Source organism: Lissotriton helveticus, chromosome 3_1 (assembly GCF_964261635.1).
Source record: "Lissotriton helveticus chromosome 3_1, aLisHel1.1, whole genome shotgun sequence".
NCBI lineage: Eukaryota > Metazoa > Chordata > Amphibia > Caudata > Salamandridae > Lissotriton > Lissotriton helveticus.
This window is the reverse complement of record NC_136061.1, coordinates 155,995,765-156,022,519: the sequence shown is the minus strand read 5'-3', so window position 1 is coordinate 156,022,519 and position 26,755 is coordinate 155,995,765. Positions and strand designations below refer to the sequence as shown.

The window sequence follows — 26,755 nt, the reverse complement described above, 5'->3', positions numbered from 1 at the left end:
TCTCTCTTGGGTCCCTCAGGGCTCTGTTCTTGCTCCATTTCTCCATGTCACTCAGCTGTACGTGAAAACAAGAAACATTCACGACACCAACACCCTTAAAAATTGTCTTTGCAAGCTTCAGTCTTGGATAAAAGACAACTTCCTTCCTATTATCTCAAACAAAACTGAGTTTCTTCTTCCATCCTTGTAGGAAAGTATCATCTGCTTTCATGGTTACCCCCACTTTTTGCTTGTGTCATTAGGTTTTTCTGACTATTCTGATGGGATCCTTCTAATCAGGATCCCAGTCTTTGTGTTCTTCCCTAAATTGGACTATGGTGACTACTTGGGTAACTCCCAGATTGGCTACTGGTGTACCCTTATAAGTCCCTAGTATATGGTACTAAGGTATCCAGGGCATAGGTACACAAGTGGTCCCCCATGGGCTGAAGCATGCATTATGCCACCCATTGGAGACAACTCAAATTGTGACCACAGGTGTGCTATTGCAGCCTGTGTAGGATGGTGCTAGCACCACTTACGACAGATATACATTTTCGTATATCTGAGGTCACTGCGTTTAAAACCTGTAAGTCACCCCTAAGGCAGGCCTTTCAATTCTGCAGGCAGAGTGCTTGGTTGTAAGTATGATTGTGCCCGTGCATGAGCAGGACACCCCCAAAATTCCAAGAGTCCATTCTCCAGGTATTGTGCATTATGATACATAAAGTGGCAATGCATGTGATGGATAACTCTAAACTGGCTGTAACAAACCCTGGTATGTTTATTATGAAACATTTTGGAATCATAAGTGTTGGAGGTGTGATTCCATGCAGTGTGTGACTCATCCAGGAAGCCCTCTGTGTTCCCTGTACAAGTCTATCAGACCCGGACCGCAAGCTGTGGCTGCTGACGACCAGAGAAATGATTCTACCCTCCTGCTGCTGACCCAAGCTCAAGCAGGGGAACTTAGGACAATAGGTTTCCTGTCACCACCTTCCAGACAGGACTTGGTGTATTAGGCCATGGTGGGGGTTCTCGCCAGCACCACTAGACTGTTTTGAAGGCCACATTTGGTTCCCTCCTTGCATACTCCATTTAGAACCAGTTCAGGGAGCCTTTGGCTCCTGCTCTGGCACAAAACTGGACAAAGGGCATGGGAGTATCCTCCCCACTGTCCAGTGCCCCGCCTGGGACAGCCCCTGAATCATCCAACCATTTCCTTAGGGTACTTAGGGGCTTATCTGTGGGTGGGTCTTTAGATTTGTCATTGGACAAGATTCAGATTCAAAACCACTTCCTCTTCAACCGTCTGGACACTTTGGACTTTGTTGGACCTCACCTTGGGAACTTCACTGGGAATGTTCCTGCTGCTCCTGATCTCGTTGTCCTGCCAGTCTTCTGCGTCATCTGTGCCTGTGCTCCATACAGGTTCTTCCCCAGGCCGGTGGGCAGCCAAGACACCTGAAGTAATCTCCCTTGGAGTGAAGGAGTCTCTCCCTTGCATCTGTCGGCACTGCAAAATAGCTGACTGGTCTGCTGTTCCTGAGCTCTCTTGGACTTTGAAAGGTTCATCAACACAGGTGGTGGTTCTGCATCTCCCTCGAGGCCTGCATTGTCTTCACAGCAAGTTTGAAGCCAGTATCCCTCGTCAGAACCGCAGGAGCAGTACCCCTGTACACCTCATCGACTTACTGTTGCCAAGGCTTGTTGACTGTCTTCACCAGAGATCCTCGGGTTCCAAGAATCTCCAGCCTCCAGCATCTCTAGTTAACAAGATCTTTGTCCTCTGCACCGTCGGCCTGCATCTCTGGTGAGCTGCTCGAGGCCCTCTTGCTACTCCTGTGCCTCCAGCCTGCGGGTCCTCTTGAGGGTCTTATTTGACTCCATTGGGCTCCCCTGTTTCTTGGAGCCTACTCTGACTTACCTGCTTTTCATGAGTCCCTTGGACCTTGCTGGTCCAGACACTGCACCTTTTTTGTCTGCCACGTTGTTTGCCGCTGCCAAGGATTGTTGGTGCTCCTGCCAGACACCGACCTCCTGGCTCTTGAAAGCTAATGTGGGACAGCTCGTGAATGGCTCCTGGTCTTCCACACGTACAGCGCCAAGGTCACCTTCAACTCTCCTGCATCTTCCGACATTGGTGGGCATTTGTCTTTCTTGTCTCTTGGTCACTCCTGAGTGACATAGACTCTGTCCCCTCTGCTTGCAGGTACTTGTCTTCCTGAATCTACCCTTGAGTTCCACCGGACACTTTCACCTTCTTCGCAAGCGGCAACGTTACTAAAGTCCTCCACTGTGGTCTACGGCGGTTTCCGACATCACTTCGCACCAATGCACCCATCTTCCCTGGTGTAGGTATTTTTGTTCCCGGCGTATTCACAGGTGGGGTGACTCTTCAATCTTCCATCTTTCACAGGGTTTCTTCTGGGTCCTCTAGGAAGGGTCTTAGTTCTTAAAACTGAAACCTCGACTTACCCATTGACTTGTATAGAGCACGCGGTCATGTTTCCACTCTGCACATGGCCTCCGTGGGGTTCCTGGGTCCCCGACTCTTCTACGTCTTCTGGGTCCAGTCTCGACTTAGGTCGAGGTTCACATTCCACTTTATTGGTATATGGTTTGGTCTCCCCCTGGAGACCACTGTGCATTTCTACTTCTTACGTGTTCTGTTACTGAAGTATTGTGTGTATTGTGATTATATCGTCAGAAAGGAGATATTGCAATGTGTTAGTGAGTGTTTATAATAAATACATATTTTTAAATTGCACTTTGTGGTTCTTTTTCACTTAACCTACACTATATGATTAGTACTGGTAAATCCATCTGCTTTACACTACTGCTGACTAAGAATGAAGGCTGCTCTACACAGCTACCACTTAGGGAGCTTTGTAGGCTTGTCTAAGACCACTAAAATCACCACGAGGGTTGTCTGGATTAGTGCAGGGTGCTTCACTTGAATAAGTGTGCACCATATACTAAGCCAGCCTCCTACATTCCTGATCTTTGATAAAGCATGATTCATCCCTCCTGTAGTCAATCAAATCACTGGGATTCACAATTTTTCCTGAACCTCTTGTTCATCCAACACTTTAACTAGCATGCTTACTCTGCGAGCTGCGATCTTTATACTTTCAAGAAAATAAGGCTTCTAGTCCTCCCGATCAACAAATGTTAGCAGTACACATTCTTGTCATCCCGAGATTCGATTTCAGGAACACCTTAGGGATTTTAGGAATCCTACATTCATATGTGACCCCAATCAAAGCAGCCCAACACTCAGCTTCCAGATTGGTTTTCAGAACAATGAAATTTGACTACATCACACCTATACTACTTTTACTTACTCCCTTTCCAAGCAAGAATATGCTTCAAACTCTACAGCCTTGCTTACGAAACCCTACACAAAAATAGTTCACCATACTTAGCCAAACACATGATCATTTCAGGCAGACCATGAGGCTTAAGGAACAAGGACTCTTTGCTCATGTAAATCTCCAAATTCAAGATCTCTCACTAAGTTATGGAACAGTCCTTCACAGGAGCAGTGACAACGGCACAGAACTACTTCCTGGTTCATATTAGAAAGACTACAACTTTCCTTGCTTTTACCTGAAAACTCAAAACTCGTCTGTTAACAATTCTTTTCTCAAGTCTTATCTGAATGCCATTATTGAGAACACTTCTTCTATTGCCAGAAAGGCCTCTGCTACTTTTTTTGTCTATATATGAAGTAACATTCACTTTCTTCCCAGGTTGTTTAACCCAGTGCTTCTTAACCTTTTGACTTCGGTGGACACCCAGTAATTAATTATTGGAGTCTGGAAACCTAACACTGAATAATTACTGGAATACGGGGACCCCCACTGAGTCATTATTGGAATTCAGGGACAACCAGCTTAGGCAATTAATATGATTTGAACTGCAAAACAATACACAAGTGATTACATGTTTTATTTAATTCAGAAAAAATATAAAATTATCTAAATTTTTATTTTAGTTGGAAGGTTTGAACTTTTCTAAATTAAATTGTGGCCCCCTCTTGTCTGATTACAAAAGGGGCGGATGACACGGCCACGCAGCTGTGCCTTTCACTGAACATGACCTGTGTTCCTACAGAGAGTTTTTGTCTACTTTGCACTTTATTCTGCTTGCACTGACAGGGAGCTCTGTTATAGCCCCGGGGGGCTGCGACATTAGTTAATGGGAAATTTTAACATTCAGGTCAGCATTTTAGACGCCGACGCGCACGCCCGATTACAAAAGGGGCGGATGAGGCAAGCCCGTCTGCGCCCATCCGTGCCTGACCGCACCGACCGGGCCCAGGGGCCACCACCCCTGCCGAATTTACAAGGGAAATGTTCTCTTACACCTCCGACCAGCTTCACCACCTTAGAGAGGCTATGAGGAGTAAGTGTGTTCATTTAATTTTGTCTCACAGCAAGGTTAATCAATGCCCTTACTGTTCATTTAAACTATGCCCGTCACAAAAGCTCCCACAGTCATATCCCCGCGGACGGTTTTTAAAATGCTTCTACTTAACTGTCGATCGATTCCTAAGCATTCTACGGAAATTTGGTTATTGCTGGAAGAAGAGGGCCCTGATGTTCTGTTTTTAACAGAAGTATTGACTCGACGCACAGCGAATTTTTATGGGATATGTAAGACGTGTTTTTGGGTGCAGTCACAGTATCGTCGCGTATCCCACGGCGTAAACTATAAACTGACTGGTAGTAGGATCAGTGGGTCACTGTCCCATCCTGTATTGCACACCCTCTGTGCAACACAGGATGGGACAGTGACCCACTGATCCTACTACCAGATTGTTTTTAACAGAAACATGGCTGACGAGCTCTCCTTTCTGGGTATGTTATTCGGAGACTTGATCGAGAGCTAAGCAGAGGAGGCGGTATAGCAATTACTTATAAAACCGAACTCAACTGCCGTATTTTAGCAAGCCCTATACCCGACTGCAAATGTCTTTTTTTAGCAATCGGTCTATCCCATGTTTGTACTTTTACTGGGATTCTAATATATCTTCCCCCAGGGGGCATTGGCCAATTCTGTAAGGATCTACCTGAAATAACAGCCAATCTAGCTAGCCTGGAGAGAAGATGGAGAAAAGATTTGTCTGCAATTAACAAAATAAAATACAGGGAAGCCATAAAAGTGTATAAGGAAGAAATGAGATCTGCTCAGGCTCTTTATTACGAAGGAAGAATTACTAACTCCAGTATTGGAACTTTCATAGATTCCCATAGCTTGTATCATTCCCCGTCATCAGAATGGGAGTAACAAAATGACATAGAAGTAGGTACAAAAGCGAAAGAAAAAGGCCTTGGCCTCATTCCCTTTTGTAGCATATCCACCTCTTTTTGCAAAAGAGACCAAAGCAAAGCACCAGCCAATCAGATTAGCCCCACCCCATAGAACCCTCCTGAGAGAACCGCAAAGCCTCAGATTTTCTACCGCACGTGCTAAGGGAGTCTCCTTTGAGCTCTGCTCACTTCAACTCTAATTGACTAGTTTTCCAGCATTTTTTCTTCAGAATTGTTTGGTGTCTCACCTGGAAATGTCTGACATGGAGAAGAAAGCCCTTTTCAAGGCTTGTTCCATCTGTGGCAAGAAAAGGCTGTATGTGGAGGACAGGCATAGGACTGCATTTATTGCCTGTACCCAGATCATAAGGCAGTGGACTGCAAGATCTGCCGCACCTTCTCTACGAAGACCCTCCGGGACCGTGAGGGTCGCCTCCTCACTTGACTCCAGAAGCTGAAGTCGAGGAAGGAAACTCTATCAAGTGACCGTGAGGATTCGTCATCTGCCACCTCATCTAGAAGGTCAGTCAAAAGGGGTAGGGCTTCCCCTTCTCCATCCTCAGAAAGTCCAGTTAAGGCCTCAAAAAAGACACCCGGTGAGTCTGAGAGCCGGAGTCCTAGCAAATCTCCTCACCATGGTGCAAAGGAGAGGGAAGGACTATCTACAGCTACAGCAGTGGTGGAGTCTGCTAAAGCTTTTAAAAAGCCCCCTTCTCTAACATCTGAGAAGTCAGAGAAAGATTCCAGGTCGTCGACTTTGCTGCAGACGACTCCATCGGTGAAGGCTTCTAAATCCCAGGTGAGGAAAGTTACACCATCGACGGGCTCGTCTACGGTGCCTTCAGCGTCGACGACGATTACAGCGACGACGACGAGTGTGTCAACGAGGGTGTTGACGACCACAGCGCTGATGACGAGGGTGTCGACGACGTCAACGGCGACAACGGTGTCGTCGACGAGAGCAACTACGACGACGACGATGACGACGGTAGGAGTGTCGACGGTCTCGTCGATGGCAGTGTCGACGACACCCATCTCGTCGTCGACGATTCAACCATCGACGGTGGATCTTCCGTCGACGACATCTTCATCGACAGAGAGGATTACCATTTCCTTAAAGAGGATAACGCCGGATATGATGTCTCCAAGGAGGGTTACCCCCTTGCCTCTCGCACTGTTACTTGAAGAAGAAGAAGAGGATTCTGATGGGGATGATCAGGACTTTTTTAGCTATGCACATAGTCCCTCACAATTGTTAGTGAAATGTCAAGACACTGATTCTGAGGGCGAATAACTTCATGAGTGCTCTTACCAGCAATCCTATCGTCAACAGAAAAGTGCAGGCCAGGAGATGGTTTCAGTTCCTTCTTCCCTTTTGGCAGATCTTCATGGCATGTTGCAGGATTATAAAGGCAGGTTCTCTCAAGATCCTCCTCCTGCTTCCTCTTTCTCTGCAGTACAGGCTGTACCTGCACCATCCCAGGTAGTTTCACAGCCGCAGATAACTGGCCCAAGTATACCTCCAGTGGTCCAGGATGTTCAAGATGATTCCTCGGACGAGGATCAAGATGATGGCAACAGGTCTAACCAAGGTCCAAGGTTTAGAGTGGGATGATTATGTGATCCCAGACCCAGTGTCACCTACTCCGGACCCTGAAGGATCATCTGGAGACAGTGGATCTAAATGGATGCATTCAAGTTGAAACTGCAGATACCAGGGTTAGTGTACCACACACGTTATATGAAGTTATACTCCGAATAGAGGGAGACATAACTAGGAAAATAAAAGCACTCTTTTGGGAAAAACTATCAAAGGGTTATGACATATTTCTGGCTGAAAAAGACTGGCCACCTGCATTTGTCAGGGAGTGCCCACATGGCAAAGAGATCATTATGCCAGCTTTCTCAAATCATATTCCTATTCATAAAAAAAAACACCTATGCCAGAAAATGGGCTTTGGCCTAGGCTCCAGCATTATATAAAATCATGTGGGATGGGATGAGGATTCTCCTCACCAAAATATCCAGTTAAAAATCAAGCAACTGCTCAGAAATCTAAAAAACAGGTCAGGGAGATCTTAGATCAACTTGAATACCAAGGGGTGATTGAAACATGCACCTCGTCCATGAACAATCCTTTGTTTTCTGTCTCCAAACCAGACAATACATATCGTCTAGTTTTGGACTACAGACATTTAAACTCTTGTTGCAAAACATTTGCAGTACAAAATGCACACAGTGCAGCTCTGTTGAATAACATTGTGCGCAAAAAATATAAAACGACATTAGCTATTAGCTAACGGTTTCTTCTGTCAAAGCAGGTATTTGATCGCTTTCCCGATAATGGGGACACACCAACACTTTTGTCGTCTCCCCCAGGGATTCAAGAACAGTCCTGGATTATTTTCAACCAGAGTAACAGAGTTACTACAAACGTATGATGATGAGGCATTATCTTATGTTGATGACATCTATCTTAAAGATGATGACTTGGACAGGCACTTGAACAGGGTGAACACCATAATACTTGGTTTCGCCTCTGAGGGGTACAAATTCAATTTTAAAAAATCAAGAATCGCCCACCTCAACATCCTATTCTTGAGATACAAACTTTCAAGTGAAGGCAAAAGCCTGGCAGCAAACTTTTTAGAAAAATGTGCGCTGCTCCAACCCGCAAAAAAAAAGGAAAAATTTACAGTCAGTTTTAGGATTCCTGAATTTCGGAAGAACTTACATTCAAAACTACGCAGAAAGGGTTAAACCTCTCTACGAACTAATAAAACCTGATTTCAAACAAACTAATTGGAATCAAAAACACACAGAAATTTTGCGATCAGTGCAAACAGACATGTTGGCAACAACACATTTACAGACATGCGTAAATGAATGCAACCTTGTAATCCGAATCATCCCAGGAAGATGTGGATTCACATACCTAACCTTTAATGAAGGTGAAAAGGTACCAATAGCTTACAAGTCATACTTGTACACACAAGCTGAAATGTTATTCACTTCAGCAGAAAAAATTCTGACAGCAGTTCAGAATGCGGTAGCAAAACAAAGAGCCCTACTGCAGGGTAAACGCATAAACATCGTTACTCCTGTACCTGCCTTAGGGACAGTGACAAAGGCGAGCATTCCAAATGCAAAAGCTTTACATCCAAGATGGATACAATGGGTTAATTCTCTTGCTGCGACAGACGTTGAATAGGTTTTTGATCCTTACTTGAAGACACAAGAATTTCTCCACTATGAACAAGAATGTCCTCTGCCCACTGAAATTCTGCCTCTAGAACATTACAGCTGTATAATATATACAGACGGATCAACACAGCCCGCAATCGGGGGAAAACAAGCCTATAGTACTGCGTGCGCGATTGTTAAAGGTCGCTTGCGCGATGGTAAATTCAGACCCATGGTCACAAAAACTCAATCTCTCGGAGACTGTACAGCTCAGCGAGCTGAACTACAGGCTTTCAAGATGGCCCTTGAAAATACTGATCGCGAATTCCCCACACTCATAGTGTGCGATTCGTATTACTGCGTCCAGTCTTACAATGAATATCTGCAGAACTGGGTTCAAAATGGTTTTAAAGACACAAAAGGTGGCACAATTAAGCATAAAATGCTTTGGGAACAAGTAGTTCTTATACAGAAAGAACTCCAAAAGACTCGCGTGATCCATACACTGAGTCATCAGGGTGATGGCGTTCACGTTGAAGAGAATTCATTGGCTGATGAAGCCGCGAAGGCAGCTGTGCAAACGGCTTCCGTAGCTGCAATCACTCGTTCAAAAACAAAAATAGACAGCGAAATAAAGCAAGCTGTCACTGCCTCAATAAAAGACAGTGGTAAAACATTACCAAAAGGCTTTCCACTCAAGTACTCATATATAACTGATGCAAATAATGTTCCGTTTGCTTGAATCCCTGGAGTGGGGGATCGAGTAATCCCAAAAATGGTTAGGACTGATCTTAGCAGAACATGAATGGCTAGCCTCTGCACACACGGGTGTTTCCGCCACAGTTTCATTATTAAAGCAACGATACTGGTGGCCGCGCATGAGGAAACAAACCAGAAACTATGTTTTGGAATGTGAAATCTGCCAGAAAATGAAAGTTTCAACAGTGAAACGCCCGGTGCAGACGCCCCTCCTAATTTAAGATAAACCATTAGCATGTGTTGACCTGGACCACTGTGGTCCCTTGCAGAGGGATGGTAACTACAAATATATCATGGTCGCAGTGGATTCCTGCTCGAGATTCATTTGGATGTGGCCTCAGCACGCGGCTGACGCCCGAACTGTTATAAAAGATTTGCGAGTCTTTATCGGCACATACGCAATCGGCACGCTACATTCTGACCAGTTTCCTGCGTTTAGCTCTAGGGCTTACAAAGAGGCCATGGCCAGTTTGGGCGTTGCATTGCGGTTTTCGAGTCCATTCCATCCTGAGGGAAATTCGGTTGTGGAGAGAAAAAAACGTGACATAAAGCAATCTATAACAGCTAGGGTATTAGGTTCGGGTGATCGGTGGGTCAAACATCTAGTAAATGTCCAACGTAGTCTTAATAACCTGCCAAGAAATTCTCTGGATGGAATCACTCCATATGAAATCCTTTTTGGTACTAGAATGTTGGTTGAAGACCTCGATCGCCATACTTCAGTGGTGGAACAAAAACCCTTTGTTATCAAAGATCGTTTGGCTGTTTTACAGGACTTAAATGAAACAAGAAGAAGTCTAAGCAACACTATCGAAAAGGCAACGACCACTGAAGAAAAATCACCAGTCCCAGCAAGACCTGTCTGGATTCCAAAGATTGGAGATCTGGTTAGAGAGAAAATAGCGGATAAGAAGGAATTTGGGCCTTCTTACAGAAAACCAGTACCTGTATTAGCAGTCCACGATTCAAGAACAGTATTACTGCCGCCCCTTGCTGGAAGAAAGGAGAACCGTCTGTATCAATTGACCTGGTGAAATCACATCATGTGGCCGATAATAAGTAGTAGTCCCAGTGGACTTCCAAGATGTAGCAGACGACCAAATCTTGCAACTATCCAAGAGGTTCAAACTGAAAGACTCATCACGTTTGAAGATTTTGCAGTGAGAAAAGAAGGACTATGCAATAAAGCCATGAAACTTGTGGCTCTTGAAACCCAAATAACAGTTCGTCAAGACACTCCCGCCTACAATGATGTAGCATCTGGCTATACAAACATGTCAAGGAAACAAGCAGCTCCAACGATTTCAAATAATCCGGATGCGATGCCAACAATTGACAGAACTGCCTCTGGCTATTTCATCAACTTTGATACGTTTTCTGAGGATCCAAGTTAGCCAGAAACAACGCCAGCAAATAAAACTTTCAAGGAACAATTAACGGAACTCTGTCACCAGCTTGCAAATACATATCTAGTTTCAGCATGGGTTGAATTTTGGATTGTGTTAGGTGTATTTTATCTCTTACTATGGCTCGTTCTTGTTTTAAGTTTGGGAAAGCGGATAGATGGAGAACATATTAAAATGAACACAGCAAGTAAGAACATCAACTTGCTCCTGAAACCACACAAATAATCTCATCATGAACAACGAGACCTGCCATCAGTGAACATCACAGCTGTTCCTCTACCTGGTGGAATAGCATGTGATAGAACTGATTATGACATTTATGGCCCGGTCGAGCTGCTGAAGATTCCACACCAATTTAAGGTTTCCTTGAGTGATTTTATTTCACCCAGTACATTTTCTGGTGATTGGGACTTTGAGACTGTTAATAACATGATGGCAGACTTATAAATGTCAGCAAAATTTGCAAAACATGAATACTTAGAAGGTTCATCAAATTATGAAGAAATGTATTGTTTTAATCATTTTGGTCATCATTTGCACAAATCTGCAAACCCTAGAAATGTTTTAACTTATAATCAATGAGAACAGTGTCCGACACCTCCAAAAGATAGCACTAAAACATTCTATAGAAAATTTCCATACTTTACAGGTTTTAATGTCACAAATCCAGAAAGCTTTTACTTTAAAAATGTTAATAAGACAGGCATGAAATTTATGTTGACAAATACTAAACAGATTTATTCTGTGGCCTTTTATGCTCAATTGTCCACATTAGGTTTTGACTTTTGGAAAGACAACATTGAGACAAAAACTGTTTGAGGCACAAAAGACTGTCAGGTACAAGGTTTAGAAGCATTGTTCAGAGCCTGTATCATCCCAGAACAAATGCTGTTCTTAAATGAGACTGTACAACAGACATCTAGTCTTGGCCTGGCTAGGATAAAAGATTTCAAACAAACCGTCCATACCTAAGCCCACACCTGATAGTAAAAGAACTAGAGATGAGGAGGTAGACGTAAATTATATTTTACAATAAAACAGAAGTAATCCTGAATGGAAAAAATGGATAATCTGGCCCACAGACACGAATATCTGTCAAGATAGATTCCTGAACAAGACGCAAGGGTTTACAGTAACTCGGTCAGATCCAAGATATGTCCAAAGACAACATCCAGGGATAATAACAACTTACAGTGTAGGAAAACGGTGCCTTGAATGGCTACAAAAATCCACACTCCCAGATATAAAACAACACTTAACTTTACTTTAAGATGGCGTTGACTTACGAGAATTCTTACTTGGACCTCGCAAATCACGTCATAAACATTTCATATACGCCGGTATATACGCTGTTTACAATGAAGCTTGGAAAGTCACGCAAATGGAAACAGCTGAACGAATACGAGAAATTGATCGTATTAATCTAGAGAAAGCACTATCTGTAGTTGACAATGGGTTAACAACTCTGTCGTCCAGAATTTATTCTTTGGACAGCATTGTATCCTCTGCCATAGACATAATGGAACAGGACTTGCTACATGGCCAGTCTCAATTACGTTCTATAATGCTGTTAGGCTGGACGTTACAAAACCTTTGTTCTGGCTATGTGCCTTGGCGTCTAATCAACACCACGTCACTGTTTACTGTATTTAACCTTACAGATAAACACATATCTTTGGCACAGAGGGGAGCAGACTGTACGGTGCTGAGCATAGAACAACTGGAGAGATTACCATTGGCCTTTTCTGAGAAACCATCAGTTGAATGGATAATGCATGGCACCATCACGATACCAGTGACGATTTTCCAGTTTCAATATTGCTTCAAACACATACCAGCAGGCCTGTATGAAAGGTTGGGTAAAGAATACATAAAGTTGACCTGGGATTTACCATACACACAAATGTTGGAGTGGGGGAAAGGAGGTATTTCTTAGTGGAAGAAATTGTAAAAACACATTAAGCGGTTTACTTCTGTGTCAAGGTATTAATTCACATGGAGCCTATGAGGGTTCTTCAAACAACTTATCATGCCACCTGCAGGGTTCCCTGGCAGCAGTGATAGATCCAATTTTTAGGCAGCTTTCCAATGGTAGCTACATAATGTTGAATGATCACAGCTGTTGTGGAATGATGCCAGGAATAGCCTGTCTCGTTAGTGTGTCAGCCAGGGTCACGTGTTGTATGCAAGTATTGTTTCCTAAAAGCGAAACAGACGGGGAGTCGCCGCTGTGGCCTTCACTGAACATCTCTTCTATACGAATTGATACTTTAAGCAGAATGAAAGCCATTCTTTTACAAAAAACTGTGCCACTGACCTTGTCCAAAGAGACGGTATGATCTGCAAGTTGCAAGGTCCTCTGCAGAGATACATGCATTATTATCAACAAACTGCCCCACACATTTCGCAGAAATGTTAGGTTGTATCTTAAACATGTCTGATACCAGCGGTTTATTGTACATGTATTTAAGATGATTTTTTCGAAACTGTTAGCACCCTTTGAAGCAGTCCTGGGCATTTTTCCTAACTTCGTGCATTCTGTGTTCGGCGGCCTGCCTCTCATCTTGGGACTCGTAGCAGGGATACTATTTTTATTTCTTCTGCTTCGTTATGGCAAGTCCAGTCAACAGCGAAACCCAAATTACCATGGAGAATACTCTCCTGGCCATGCAGTATCGTGAAAGAATAACACAGATCCTTGGCTTGGCTCGTTTAAGAGATCTGAATACCACATGGTTCCTGTCATTCAGACCAATCTGGCAAGATTGCATCTTACCTGTTCTACGATGCCTGCTTTGTGGAGAGGAATGCGTGTTAGTTATCTGTCTAACACTTCCATCAGCAATGCCAACGGATGTTGACGCTTTACTTGGTCCGGTAACGGCTCATGTATTGTGTTGCCCCCAACGGCTACCAATCCTGATGACGGCATTCATTGAGATCTCACCGGCAATTCCAGCTGAAGGTGTGATATGCGGACCAACGGGCACACAGGTACCATCTACTACGAACATTGCGAACGCGGCTGACGCTGACGGCGATGTTTCACATCTGTTGTACAATTGATCTTCTTAATGGTTCAACTTTTATCTACTGTGGTAGACGATTTCTTTGCCAGCCTTGATGACTTAATGTTTTCTCCTAACACCGAGAATAACCTTTGAAGTTAGCACACAGTGTTTTTTGAAATCTGAAGTTCGACCTTCACTTTTTTCAACACGGAAAACTTCTGAACTCTATTTTTCTCTCTCTCTCATTCTACGATTGGTTTGAATTTTTTCCAAAACACAATGGGCATTTATGAGGCCTTGCGTCAGTTGTGTGCTTCCGATGCGTCACTTTTTGTGATGCATCGGCGGCGTAAAACATGCCTCATGTTGCGCACTATTTACAAAGTGACGCATCTAAGCAGATGCCTCACTTTGTAAACCCCTGCGCTACATTATACCTGCGTCAGGTATAATGTATGCAGAGCGGGTGGTCCCCTGCAAAAAGCCTCGTAATAGTGACGCAGTGAAATCTATGAGATTTCACTGCGTCACTTATAGCACGCTGTTGCGTCAAAATCTTGCGCCTGCCTCCCAGCAGGCGTAAGACTGACGCAAGCCCTTTTACTTGGGGCTTTCCCCATGTGAAAAGACGCATTGCTGGAGTTGCGTCACTTTTGTGACACACTTCAGCAATGCGTCACTTTTGCGCTTACAGATACGTCAGAAATACTGACGTATCTGTAAGTCCTTGCGCAATGATGCATCATATTGTAAATATGACGCATCATTGGGGTCGCAAGGAGGGCGCAATGAAAAGTGACGCATCGCTGTTTTCTCGCAGCGATGCGTCACTTTTCATAAATGAGGCCCAATGAACTTTGGCACAAAGCAATCTGCTTAAAGTAGAACTATTCTTAGAGAACAAGAATTCTTTGAATACTTCCTAGAAACAATATTGACCTAATCGACAAACCAAAACAACTTGTATATTCTGCTATGGGATGGTCTTGATTTTTCTTCTGTAACTAAGAACCATTTCATAAATGTAATTTCATGATTGATTCAGTTAGCCTTTCCAATATCATATTACAGGCTTACAATGAAATCATTGCTTTTAAATGCGTTCAGTACAAATGCTAATTTTTCATGTGCAACCATTTCAAATGCATTTTATATGTATTTTTTGGGTGGGATTGTAAACACATGCTCTAGATGATATGTTTTAGTGCTTGATCTTAGATGAATATGATAACGTGGAGTGGGTGTTGTGTACCATTTTAGGACCCTATTGTAATTTTCCTGATTCATGCCCTTATATAGGTATAAATCACCATATCCTTATATAGGCATAGAAATCATAACCATATTTAGACATAGCTCATGCAGTCCAAATATGGCAGGGCTACTTCCACTAGTTCCAAAACTCTACGATTTCTTGGAAAAATCGGCTTCAGCAGCTAGGGACTTCCCCTTGCTCGAAAACTGACTTGTCCAAGAACTCATGGAGTTTTCAAAGAACTGAGACTCTTTGATGATGTTATTATGTCTACCTTTACATCAAACTCGGTACATTCAAGGTATAAATATGCCCACACTTGCCATAGCAAACACACTGTGGTTTGGAGCAGTTCAACTATCTACTTGCCCGACGCATCCTGCTACCGCAAGTGCCGAAGGAAGCCGACTCTCCAGCAGACGCACCGAGAGAGACGCTGTCTTTTCTCCTGCCGAGAAATCTAGCTCCAGTGTTTCCAAGCTACCCTTGCGGGTTGTTGGGAAATTGAGCCCTGAGCCTGACCTTCTTCATTCCAAATCAAGGTATGGAGCTGATTAGACCCCAAGAGAAATCTTGGACAGATTCTTGGCAAAGAATACTAAATTTATGCTACACCTCACTTACTTCTTCCCTCGTACTAAGCTTAGGTTAGTTATATCGGGGTAGGCGTATTTTAGAAGAACCAGTTGAGTACTTTTAGCCTCTTTTATTTATGTATGTATTTTTCTATGGTTTAGGAACCATAGAATGCTCTTACAGTATTATTTTATTCTACTCTTTCTACTGTATGCATTATATTTTGCAACCAGTATTTCGATTGTAGCAGTTCATTTCTTATGCTTGAGAAAAAAGACTGTTCAATAAATCCTATATTGAAAACGCCCGTATATCTATTTCTCTGCACCTCTGATGAAACAAAGCACGCACGAGTGACTGAGTGAAATATCTATCTATTGTTTCCACGACTCTGAAGATCAGTTTTATCTTGGGGAAACAAAGTTGTCATGTTTATGCGGTTGTCAGAAACTAAATCCCTTCTTGTGAACTCGAGAAAGTTTCTAGTGACCTCTGAGCTAGCTGGCACTCACAATTAAGTCTAATATATTCAATAGCGATTTAGTAGACCTAAGTCCTACGTCACATCTATAGGATATATTATTCCAATGCGCAGAGCCTATTGGGAATATAGGAACTACACTACAGTGTCGATCCCACATGAGTTCTGACGTCAGTTCAGCATATATACGATAAACTTCCTCCCTCCCTCCCCCCCGCCCGAACGAGTAACTAGCCCCCCCTTCCCGCACTGCTGTCTCCCTTGGGTGCAGTTAGTAGCCTCTCCTGTGCTTGAAATGCGTGTAACGGTGCTGCGCCGGGGCCCTTAATCATATCTCCCTCCCCTCCTGTGCCTGTCCATGCAGTTTTCTCATCTCTTGGTATCACCTATGTCACTCTGTACTACCCTGTCAACCCAAGTCATTGATACTGTATCTCAGTCATCATGGATTTGACTAACACCACATTTTTGACAGGACTTATCCCCCCATCGTGGAAACGAGCAATGATTAAAGCTCTTTTTTTAAAAAAACGAACCTGGACCCAGAGGTGTTAGTGAATAACCGTCTCATCTCTTTACTAACAGTAATCAGCAAAATTGCTGAAAAACATGTCAACTCTGTTCTCTCCGCATTTTTGGAGAGTAATAATTGTCTCCATCCCTCACAAACTGGATTTAGAGCTCAACAAGGCATGGAGACTGCACTTCTGGCAGTAGCGAAGAACCCTGAAACATTTTAGATGATGGAGGCTGTGCTGCAATTGTTCTTTTAGATCTCAGCGCAGCCTTCAACACTGTCAACCATCAGTTGCTCATTCAAAGACTCAGGGAGACGGCGGGGACAGCTCTAAAGTGGCTTTAATCTTTTCTGGAGGACAGATCATTCCAAGTGTTTCACGATGATATTACCTCCAATTGTATGCCACTTAGATGTGGGGACCCAAAGAGATCGTCCCTGAGCCCCACTCTATTTAATGTGTATATGAGCCCCTTGGCAGAGGTAGTGAAGCCGTTCGGTATCCAGATTGTCACCTATGCAGACGACAAGCAATTGATTGTCTCTTTCAAGCAACTGGACAAATCTGGTCCTGATCTGGCTGGGTGCCTAGAAAAGGTGTCAGTCTGGATGGAAGGCTCGTATCTGAAACTCAATTGGGCCAAGATGGAGCTAATGCTCCTAGGTAAATCTCCTTTTCTGAATGTAAGCCTGCCCTTGCCCAGCTGTTTTGGTCCAATCCCCTCCCCAAAGACCACATTAAGAGCCTGGGCGTATGGCTTGAACGCAATCTCGATTTTAAAGAGCAAGTGCTGAAGGTGGCAGGCAGCTGTTATGGGATTCGTAGGATGATACGGAAAATACCCCCTCTGCCTCCGTTTCTTGCCAGAAGACTGATGGTTCAAACATTAATTATTTCCCTGCTTGATTATGCCAATGCCCTTTACCTGGGAGACCCTTGTCTCACCACTAAAATATTGCAGACTGTACAAAACTGCGCAGCACATTTGCTCCTGAACATCCTCAGATGTCAATCAGCAAAGTCCTCCATTGCCACCCTTCACTGGCTCCCCATTCAGGAGAGGATCCAGTTTAAGGCTTTGTGCATTGTACACAAGGCAATGTCAGCTAATGGACCACCTATCATTCGTTCCATTATTTCGCCCTACCGTCCTACTAGGGCTCTGGGTTCGGATAGTAAACATCTGGCGGAAGTCCCTTAAATTAAGAGATCACAAAGTGGAGGGCTTCTCTTCTCTTATAATGTTGCCAAGTTGTGGAACCGTCTTCCCCTCCATATTCGTCTTGAGACCAACGATCTGGCCTTTCGAAAACTCATTAAAAAAATTCTGTTCCCCTAAACAATGTTACGGAATTCGTGATTGGACCGCTTCAAGCGCTGGGATGCCTCTGGGTAACCATGCGCTATAGAAATGCTGATTCATTCATTCATACTGTGTTATGTTTGATGCACTTACACTACTCCCATAAATCAATCTGAGGATATATCTTAATTTCTAGCCTGTAATTTCAAATTTCTGACATTAAGTCAGGCTCCCCGTCTGATGTGGCTCCCCCCCACATCATCTCCGAAATAGCGTTGGAGTTGGCAAATCCAATTAGGGAAATTTGCAATCTGTCTTTAGAAACTTTCTCTTTGCCATTGAAATGGAAGAAGGCATTTATTAAACCTCTGCCCAAGAAACCTTCAACAGATTGTGCTGACTTAAAAAATTATAGACAAACAACAATTGAAAGCAGACTTGCACAGCTCAATAATTCTTCAGTAAACCAATAACAAGTTTGTAGCGTGCTGCCAGGATAACGCCGACTGGCCCTTCAGCGTAGGTAAAGGACTAATACACAGCTCCCCCCACTGGAAGGAGACTCCCGGTGCACAGCTGAAAAGGACAATGTTGTCTTGTGAATATCATTCAACTCATCCAAAGCGTAATCACAGCGAAGGCTTAGAATGGTTCATAAACGATTTAATCCATAAAGCTGTTTTGCTTTCTTTCATGTTTCTAGAGCAATCCCCTGAGGAAGGGCTTTATTTCAGCCCGAAATGCATTGGGAGTTATGCTGGGAGTTATGTCAATTGCCAAATATGTTTTCTGAATGATGTCGAGTCCAGGCATCTGGAAAGATTTATGATTTTCCTGAAAAATGGGATTTATGGATTAAATCGTTTATGAACCATTCTAAGCCTTCGCTGTGATTACGCTTTGGATGAGTTGAATGATATTCACAAGACAACATTGTCCTTTTCAGCTGTGCACCGGGAGTCTTCTTCCAGTGGGGGGAGCTGTGTATTAAAAAATTATAGATCCATCTCTCTTCTTCCTGGCTGCTCAAAAATAATGGAGACCCTGGTTAACCGACAACTCTCAGACTATCTGGAACATCATAATCTCTTGGACTCCTCGCAGTCAGGCTTTCGTGCTGAATACAGCACAGAGTTTGCCTTAACTGAGGTAACAGACACGATCAGGCTACTGTTAGACAAAGCGACCCCTACTATGTTAGTCCTCTTAGACCTGTCGGCAGCCTCTGACACCATCTCTCACAGAATTCTGTTAGATAAACTGCGAGAGATTGGTGTCACTGGGATGGCATTAGACTGGCTGCAGAGTTTTCTATCGGATAGATCCCAATGTGTAAAACTGGACACCTTTGTATCCTGGACCACAATGGTAGACAAAGGTGTTCCTCAGGGCTCCATAATAAGCCCCACCCTGTTCAATATCTATGTGGCATCCCTGGCCTCTGTCATCAAATCTTGTGGGTTATATATAAATTTCTTTATTCGGCTTTTCATGGAGGAAAACCATAAAAGGAACATTGAAAAGTACAATTTACATATTTGCACAAAAATACAAGTTACAGAAATAGGTTCCAAAGAAATTCATACGAAGACAATTTTATAACTTTAAAAGAAAAATATCAAAGCATTTCAGTTCGTCGAGATAAAATTCCAAGGATCTTTTTACAGGTTTTTCCTATGCTTCATAATACATTTTAAGAAATTAAGGACAATGTAACAGACAGATTCAGATTCCAGCATTTGGAGGCGAAGAAATGCAGGCCGACATTGCCTAAGGCCCCAACGCCTCAGTATTGGTATTAGCCAGATTTTCCTGTGTGGATGATAGAATTTACAAAACATGATAACATGTATATTAGACTGGTTAGATTCCCCATCACAGGGACATAGGGGAAGACTTGAGTCCCAGCTGTTATTCGGGGGGGAAAGCAACCAGTCTAAAAAAAGTATCCAATCTGAATCTTGTCATCAACATTCTCTCATATGTTGTTACCTGAAGGGTTAAATACGGCTGAATGCCGTAAGTTGTCTGAACCAGGTTCGCATGGAGAACCGAAGGTTTTGATGACTCGGAAATCAATCTCAATGTCTCTAAATGACAGAGGGCTTGTTTCTTTAGAGCTCTCTTCGGGAGGTCAACTATGGACTCTGGTTGGAGATAATATTTCTCAAGGCCAAGGTCTTTAAAACAGTTTCTAATATAGCAGAGCCACTTTACTTTTGAGGACTGATCAAGAGCCATTGTATCAGCTACGATTGACTGTGTCAGCGCGTTTTTGACAGAAGTCCAAATCCGCCGCCACTGCATCAATGGTTGGATCTTAAGCAAATCCTCTAGGTAGGGAATTCCTAGTTCCAAGTGAGAGGCATAAGTTGAAGTGCCTCTCGGGGTAGCTAAAAGAAATCTTAGGAAAGTGTTTTCTGCTACCTGGAGTGCACTGGTATCCGTGTGTCCCCAGACTCCCGCTCCATACAGGGCGATGGCCTGGCACTTGGCACTATAGATTTTCAATAGCTCCACTGGTGCCCTCCTCCCCAGTCTCTGGGAGAAGCTCATCAGTGCCGCCATGGATCTTCTGAACAAATGGCATCTTGTCTCTACTGCTGGCTTCCATGTCAGTCTTTCGACTATCATGATTCCAAGGTATGGGTACTGGGCAGTTACCTCGAGTTTTTGGTTGTCGAGATAGATGTCTTTTACTCTTTTTTTCCCAGTACCTGAAATCATGACAAACGTTTTTTTGACGTTCACTTGTAGATCCAGACCGCCCATAAAAGTCGTATATCTGTTCAGAGAGTTCTGAAGTTTGCGCGGTGTACGCGCGAGGATGACTGCATCATCCGCATAGAGCAGAGCGGGAATCAGGCGCTGTTTTATGCGTGGGAGGTCCTTGGCCCCCCTCAACATCTCTGGCTCCAGGCCATTGGTGTACAATGAGAAAAGAAAGGGGGCCAGGACACACCCTTGCCTGACTCCACGCTCTACTCCAAAAGATGCCGTCAGCTCTCCATTCAGGCCAAAGCGCACTCTTGCCGAGGCTCTAGAGTAAAGTTCCCTCAGAAAATCTAAGAGGGGGAATCCACTCCCATTTGCTTTAGGACCGTCCACAGTTTTGAATGCGAAACGCAATCAAAAGCTGCGGACAGGTCTACGTAGACCATATAGACCATATTCTTCTTTGCCTGTATATATTTTCCCATAATCAAGCTGAGGTTAAAGGCCTGCGCTACCGTTCCAAACCCCTCTCGAAAACCAAACTGGAGATCGGAGATAATGCCTCTCTCCTCACCCCATTGCTGAAGTCGCTCAAGGATTACTCTTCCGACAACCTTGCCGAGCGAGTCCAGCAATGAGATGGGGCGATAGCATTTCACGTCCTGACGCTCCCCTTTTTTGAAAATGGGGACCATTATAGACTTAGTCCAGGAGTTTAACACTCCCACGTTTGCGGCGGCTATACACATTCTGGTAAGAATAGGGGCCCAGAGGTCCGTATTGTGTTTAAATAGGTCCACTGGGACCCCATCTGGGCCTGGGGCTTTCCCAGTTTTGCTTTTTTCCAGAGCCACTAATAAATCGGGTATGTCAAAAAGCAGCGGAATTGGGTATTGTACTTTTGGAGGTGTGTTAACAGACCCACCTGTGGTTAAAGTGTGTTTAAAAATATTGGTGAAGTGGGCCACCCATGTTTCCTCGTCTATGGCCACTTCAATCTTAGGACTATTATTATCAATAAGATAGGGGGATCTAACGGTTCGCCAAAAGGCCTCGCTATTTTTTGAGACGGCGCTCGTATGTAGGTCTTCCCAGAATTTCTGTTTCAGTTCTTGGGTTCTTAGCTTGCGTTCCCTAGTATATTGGCGCCTGAGAAGTTGGATCTGGCCCGCATCTCTGGGTTTATTGTGTAGGGCGAGTTTTAATTTGGAAAGGGCTATGGTGCAGCTGTGATTGAACCACCCTTTTTTCGTAGGATTCTTGGGCATTGGTTTTGCAGTGAGTAGTCCCTTGATTTTCTCTAAAATTTGTCTAAAATTATTTAGTACTTCTTCGTGGTTTACCGAGAGATCCAAGCATTTAATTATATTGGGATAGGCCGCATCAATCAGTTTTTTTGTGATTTCATTTGGATTGATTTTTCCTCATTTTATTGTGTAACCGTTCTGTTTCCCTAGCTCTAGCTTATTCTGGGCAAGGGTTTTTGCTATTGCTATATTTTGGGGCTTATAGTCGGTTAGATAGAGATCCATCCTCAGCGCAAAATGCTCACTCAGTGTGTTGACAATGACCTGGAAAGCTTTAGCTATATCTAGTAATCCAGGAGACAAGAAGATGTAATCGACTGTAGTTTGGTGACCTCTGCCTACATAGGTCGGATGGAGGGAGTTTTGATCCGGACTTGGACGGTTAGCTATTACAAGGTCCAAATCAGAGAGCAAATTGTTCATGGCATTCTCCACCTTGGAGTGTACAAAGTGCACTAATGGGGCCTCGATTCATCCACTATCCCGCAGCAGTGTGATTTCGCCTGTGGGCATGGGTGCAGGTTGAAGTCCCCTCCCCATAAAAGATGGGTTACCCCGTGTCCATCCTTCAACTGATAAAGTTGAGTTAATCTCTCCTGGACGTTACGCAAAAGAGTCAGGAATTGATCTTCCTCTAAGTTGTTATAAGAGTTGACCAGAAGAATAGACTCCTTATTCGCAAAGAATAGTGAGAGAATTTGACAGTTTGGATCGGAATAGATAATGGACACTTTTAGATGGTTCAAGGTATTTGCAATGTACGTTATTAGCCCTCCCTTGGGCCTACCTATTGAGCTACGCACGGCTGGGATAAAATAAGTTTTATAGCCCAAGAGGTGGAGCTCTGTTATGGACCATGTCTCTTGAAGACAAATTATTTTACATGGTTCCAAAAATTTCAGGGGCGTCCCATCCTCGATCTTTGGGCGTAAGCCCGCCACATTCCAAAAGAGGGTTGGGATCGGCAACTTATCAGCTTTTGATGCTGCGGCTTCAGTAGTTACCAGGGGAGTTCTTATTTTAGGGGTCGTTCTTATTTTAGGGGTCAGCTGGGGTGAATTAGAGTTAGTAGATTCGGTTTCCATTGATGGTCAATCGACCATTTCAAGTCCGCTAAATCTGTTACTCAACGGGATGTTATACCAAGGGTCCCAGCGGGGCGGTTCTCTGTGTACCGTCCTTTGCGTATGTGGTCCCCAATCTTCCCAACCTCCTCCCTGGTAACGTGAACCCACTAGATGCCAAGAGTTATCACACTCACGGTAACGGGGGCCCCTATATTGTCTGGTGTTAGAAAAATCTACCTGACGGGGTGGTGGTACAGCCCAAGAAGGATCATGATCATGAAAAAGGCTATTAGGTTGTCTTAAGGGATAAAAAAAAGAGAGTGGTTTAGTGCCTATACCTCATTTGCATTTGTGTGGTCCCAGGAGCAGATATAATCTGCTACCCGGGGGTCTTCAAACGTAATCACGATGCAATCCCCTGGAATCGTTTTTCTACCTTTACCCACCCATGGTGTCCTACGTACTGTCAAGATCCTTCCGTGCCAAATTGGAGGCATGGGACGGTTAGTTTGTAGCCAGTGTTGTGCTTTGTTTTTCAAGGACCACATGGGTTCCGCATTGTGATCCGCTAGTTCAGGGACACCAGTCATTACCACTACATAAGGTGATGCATCCGGTGGCAAATCAACAGGGAATCTAGCCTCCCCGGGTCCTCTAGAAACATTTCTATTAACTATTGGAACCGGAGGGTTAGGGGCCAAAGTTTGGATCGCCGGAGTTTTAGATGTTACTTTGTTTGTTGCCACTGTCTTCAATGCAGGTGTTGTTGTTGTTGACAGGGCATTTCCCTGTGACAGGGTTGTAGCTACATTGGTAGTTGGATTCAATGTGCTCTTAGTGTTCGTTAATCTAGGTGTTACAGCCCGGGATACATTTTTATGAGTGATTGCAGGTTTCGGAAGGGTATTTGCAGGCTTCAGGGAAGGTTGCTTGTTATGATTGTTTCCTCCCATTTTTTGGGCCCCTGCCGGTTGGTTATGATGTGGGAGGTTAACAAGCTTGGATATCTGAGTCTCCAGCTGCGCTAACTTTGTTCTACTGGTTGCAGAAATAGTTTAAGAAGGTCAGCGATCTTGTTTAGCAGCTGTGAGTTATTACTATCTAATGATCCCTTGCTAGTAGATAGTAAAGTAGGCGATTCTAAATTGATTGGGGTAGGAATTTCATGAACAACATGATGGATCAACGCAGGAACTACTAGCTGTTCTACTCTAGGAGTTGGATTCTGTGGGATACTAGAAGTATGATCTACCACATCAGTGGTAGGGTTTTTCATATCATTCTTTCTCTTACTTATTGCACCCTCCCTCCTCCCCTTGCTTGGATTCTTTCCTGTGATGTCGTTTGTGGGAGGCTTTGGGGTAATAGCTCGGGTGTTCTTTCAAGATCTGAGCTTATCTGTGAATCTGAAAGCTGGGAGGCCGACAAGTCCACATTATTGGGCAGACTACGTCTGCCCTCGCAAAGCACCCTCGGCCCTTCATTATTATTACCAGGTGCGGGTGTTCTAGCGTCTGCCAAATTACCCATAGAGGATCTTTTGGCAAATGCTAAGTCCAAGGAAGCCCTTTCCTCCATCAATGGTCTATAAATGTATTGGCCTTTGTAATAAAATCGTCCATAGGACCTACAATTTATCCACACTACCCGGGGCCTTAGTTTTATTTCCTCTAGTCAATACCATGATACCTAAAAGGTGACAGAAAGGGAGATAAAATAAAAATCAAAGGGGGTGGCTCAGTCCAGTCTCTCCAGTCCTCGAACGGCCTCAAACGGCTCGCCCTTTGCCCGGGCTTGGCCCGGCGCCAGCCCGCGCGCGTCCCGCGATGCGCGTCTAAGGGCGTAGTTCTATAGCCAATGGCCTTTGGGGGCGTGGCCAGCCGGGAAGAGTCACCAGGTGCGGCGTGCCAGCAGCCGCTTAGGATCCTGGGACTCGCAGTCCCGCTGCTACGCCGATGGTGGTATCTCCGCCCTTCAAGACTCCGCAGCCTCCTTTGGCAGATGAGGGACAACTCCAACAAAGTACAGCTTCCTCGCAACTACGAGCGGCTCCCGCGGAGCGGGGGCCGCGAGTCGCGGTTTTAGCCACCCAGGGCGGGGGCGCGGCCAGCCGGGAAGAGTCACCAGGTGCGGCGTGTCAGCAGCCGCTTAGGATCCTGGGACTCGCAGTCTCGCTGCTACGCCGATGGTGGTATCTCCACCCTTCAAGACCCCGCAGCCTCCTTTGGCAGATGACGGACAACTCCAACAAAGTACAGCTTCCTCGCAACTACGAGCGGCTCCCGCGGAGCGGGGGCCGCGAGTCGCGGTTTTAGCCACCCAGGGCGGGGGGCGCGGCCAGCCGGGAAGAGTCACCAGGTGCGGCGTGTCAGCAGGCGCTTAGGATCCTGGGACTCGCAGTCCCGCTGCTACGCCGATGGTGGTATCTCCGCCCTTCAAGACCCCGCAGCCTCCTTTGGCAGATTAGGGACAACTCCAACAAAGTACAGCTTCCTCGCAACTAAGAGCGGCGCCCGCGGAGCGGGGGCCGCGAGTCGCGGTTTTAGCCACCCAGGGAGGGGGCGCGGCCAGCCGGGAAGAGTCACCAGGTGCGGCGTGTCAGCAGCCGCTTAGGATCCTGGGACTCGCAGTCACGCTGCTACGCTGATGGTGGTATCTCCGCCCTTCAAGACCCCGCAGCCTCCTTTGGCAGATGAGGGACAACTCCAACAAAGTGCAGCTTCCTCGCAACTACGAGCGGCTCCCGCGGAGCGGGGCCCGCTAGTCGCGGTTTTAGCCACCCAGGGCGGGGGGCGCAGCCAGCCGGGAAGAGTCACCAGGTGCGGCGTGTCAGCAGCCGCTTAGGATCCTGGGACTCGCAGTCCCGCTGCTACGCCGATGGTGGTATCTCCGCCCTTTAAGACCCCGCAGCCTCCTTTGGCAGATGAGGGACAACTCCAACAAAGTACAGCTTCCTCGCAACTACGAGCGGCTCCCGCGGAGCGGGGGCCGCGAGTCGCGGTTTTAACCACCCAGGGCGGGGGGCGCGGCCAGCCGGGAAGAGTCACCAGGTGCGGCGTGTCAGCAGCCGCTTAGGATCCTGGGACTCGCAGTCCCGCTGCTACGCCGATGGTGGTATCTCCGCCCTTCAAGACCCCGCAGCCTCCTTTGGCAGATGAGGGACAACTCCAACAAAGTACAGCTTCCTCGCAACTACGAGCGGCTCCCGCGGAGCGGGGGCCGCGAGTCGCGGTTTTAGCCACCCAGGGCGGGGGGCGCGGCCAGCCGGGAAGAGTCACCAGGTGCGGCGTGTCAGCAGCCGCTTAGGATCCTGGGACTCGCAGTCCCGCTGCTACGCCGATGGTGGTATCTCCGCCCTTCAAGACCCCGCAGCCTCCTTTGGCAGATGAGGGACAACTCCAACAAAGTACAGCTTCCTCGCAACTACGAGCGGCTCCCGCGGAGCGGGGGCCGCGAGTCGCGGTTTTAGCCACCCAGGGCGGGGGGCGCGGCCAGCCGGGAAGAGTCACCAGGTGCGGCGTGTCAGCAGCCGCTTAGGATCCTGGGACTCGCAGTCCCGCTGCTACGCCGATGGTGGTATCTCCGCCCTTCAAGACCCCGCAGCCCCCTTTGGCAGATGAGGGACAACTCCAACAAAGTACAGCTTCCTCGCAACTACGAGCGGCTCCCGCGGAGCAGGGGCCGCGAGTCGCGGTTTTAGCCACCCAGGGCGGGGGGCGCGGCCAGCCGGGAAGAGTCACCAGGTGCGGCGTGTCAGCAGCCGCTTAGGATCCTGGGACTCGCAGTCCCGTTGCTACGCCGATGGTGGTATCTCCACCCTTCAAGACCCCACAGCCTCCTTTGGCAGATGAGGGACAACTCCAACAAAGTACAGCTT

General features: G+C 45.6%; 1 protein-coding gene across 3 annotated transcripts in view; it reads left to right on the top strand.

The window, feature by feature from the left end:
- GTF2IRD1 (GTF2I repeat domain containing 1) overlaps window positions 1-26,755 on the top strand; it is a 1,361,292-nt gene that overhangs the window by 274,475 nt on the left and 1,060,062 nt on the right. The window lies entirely within an intron of this gene.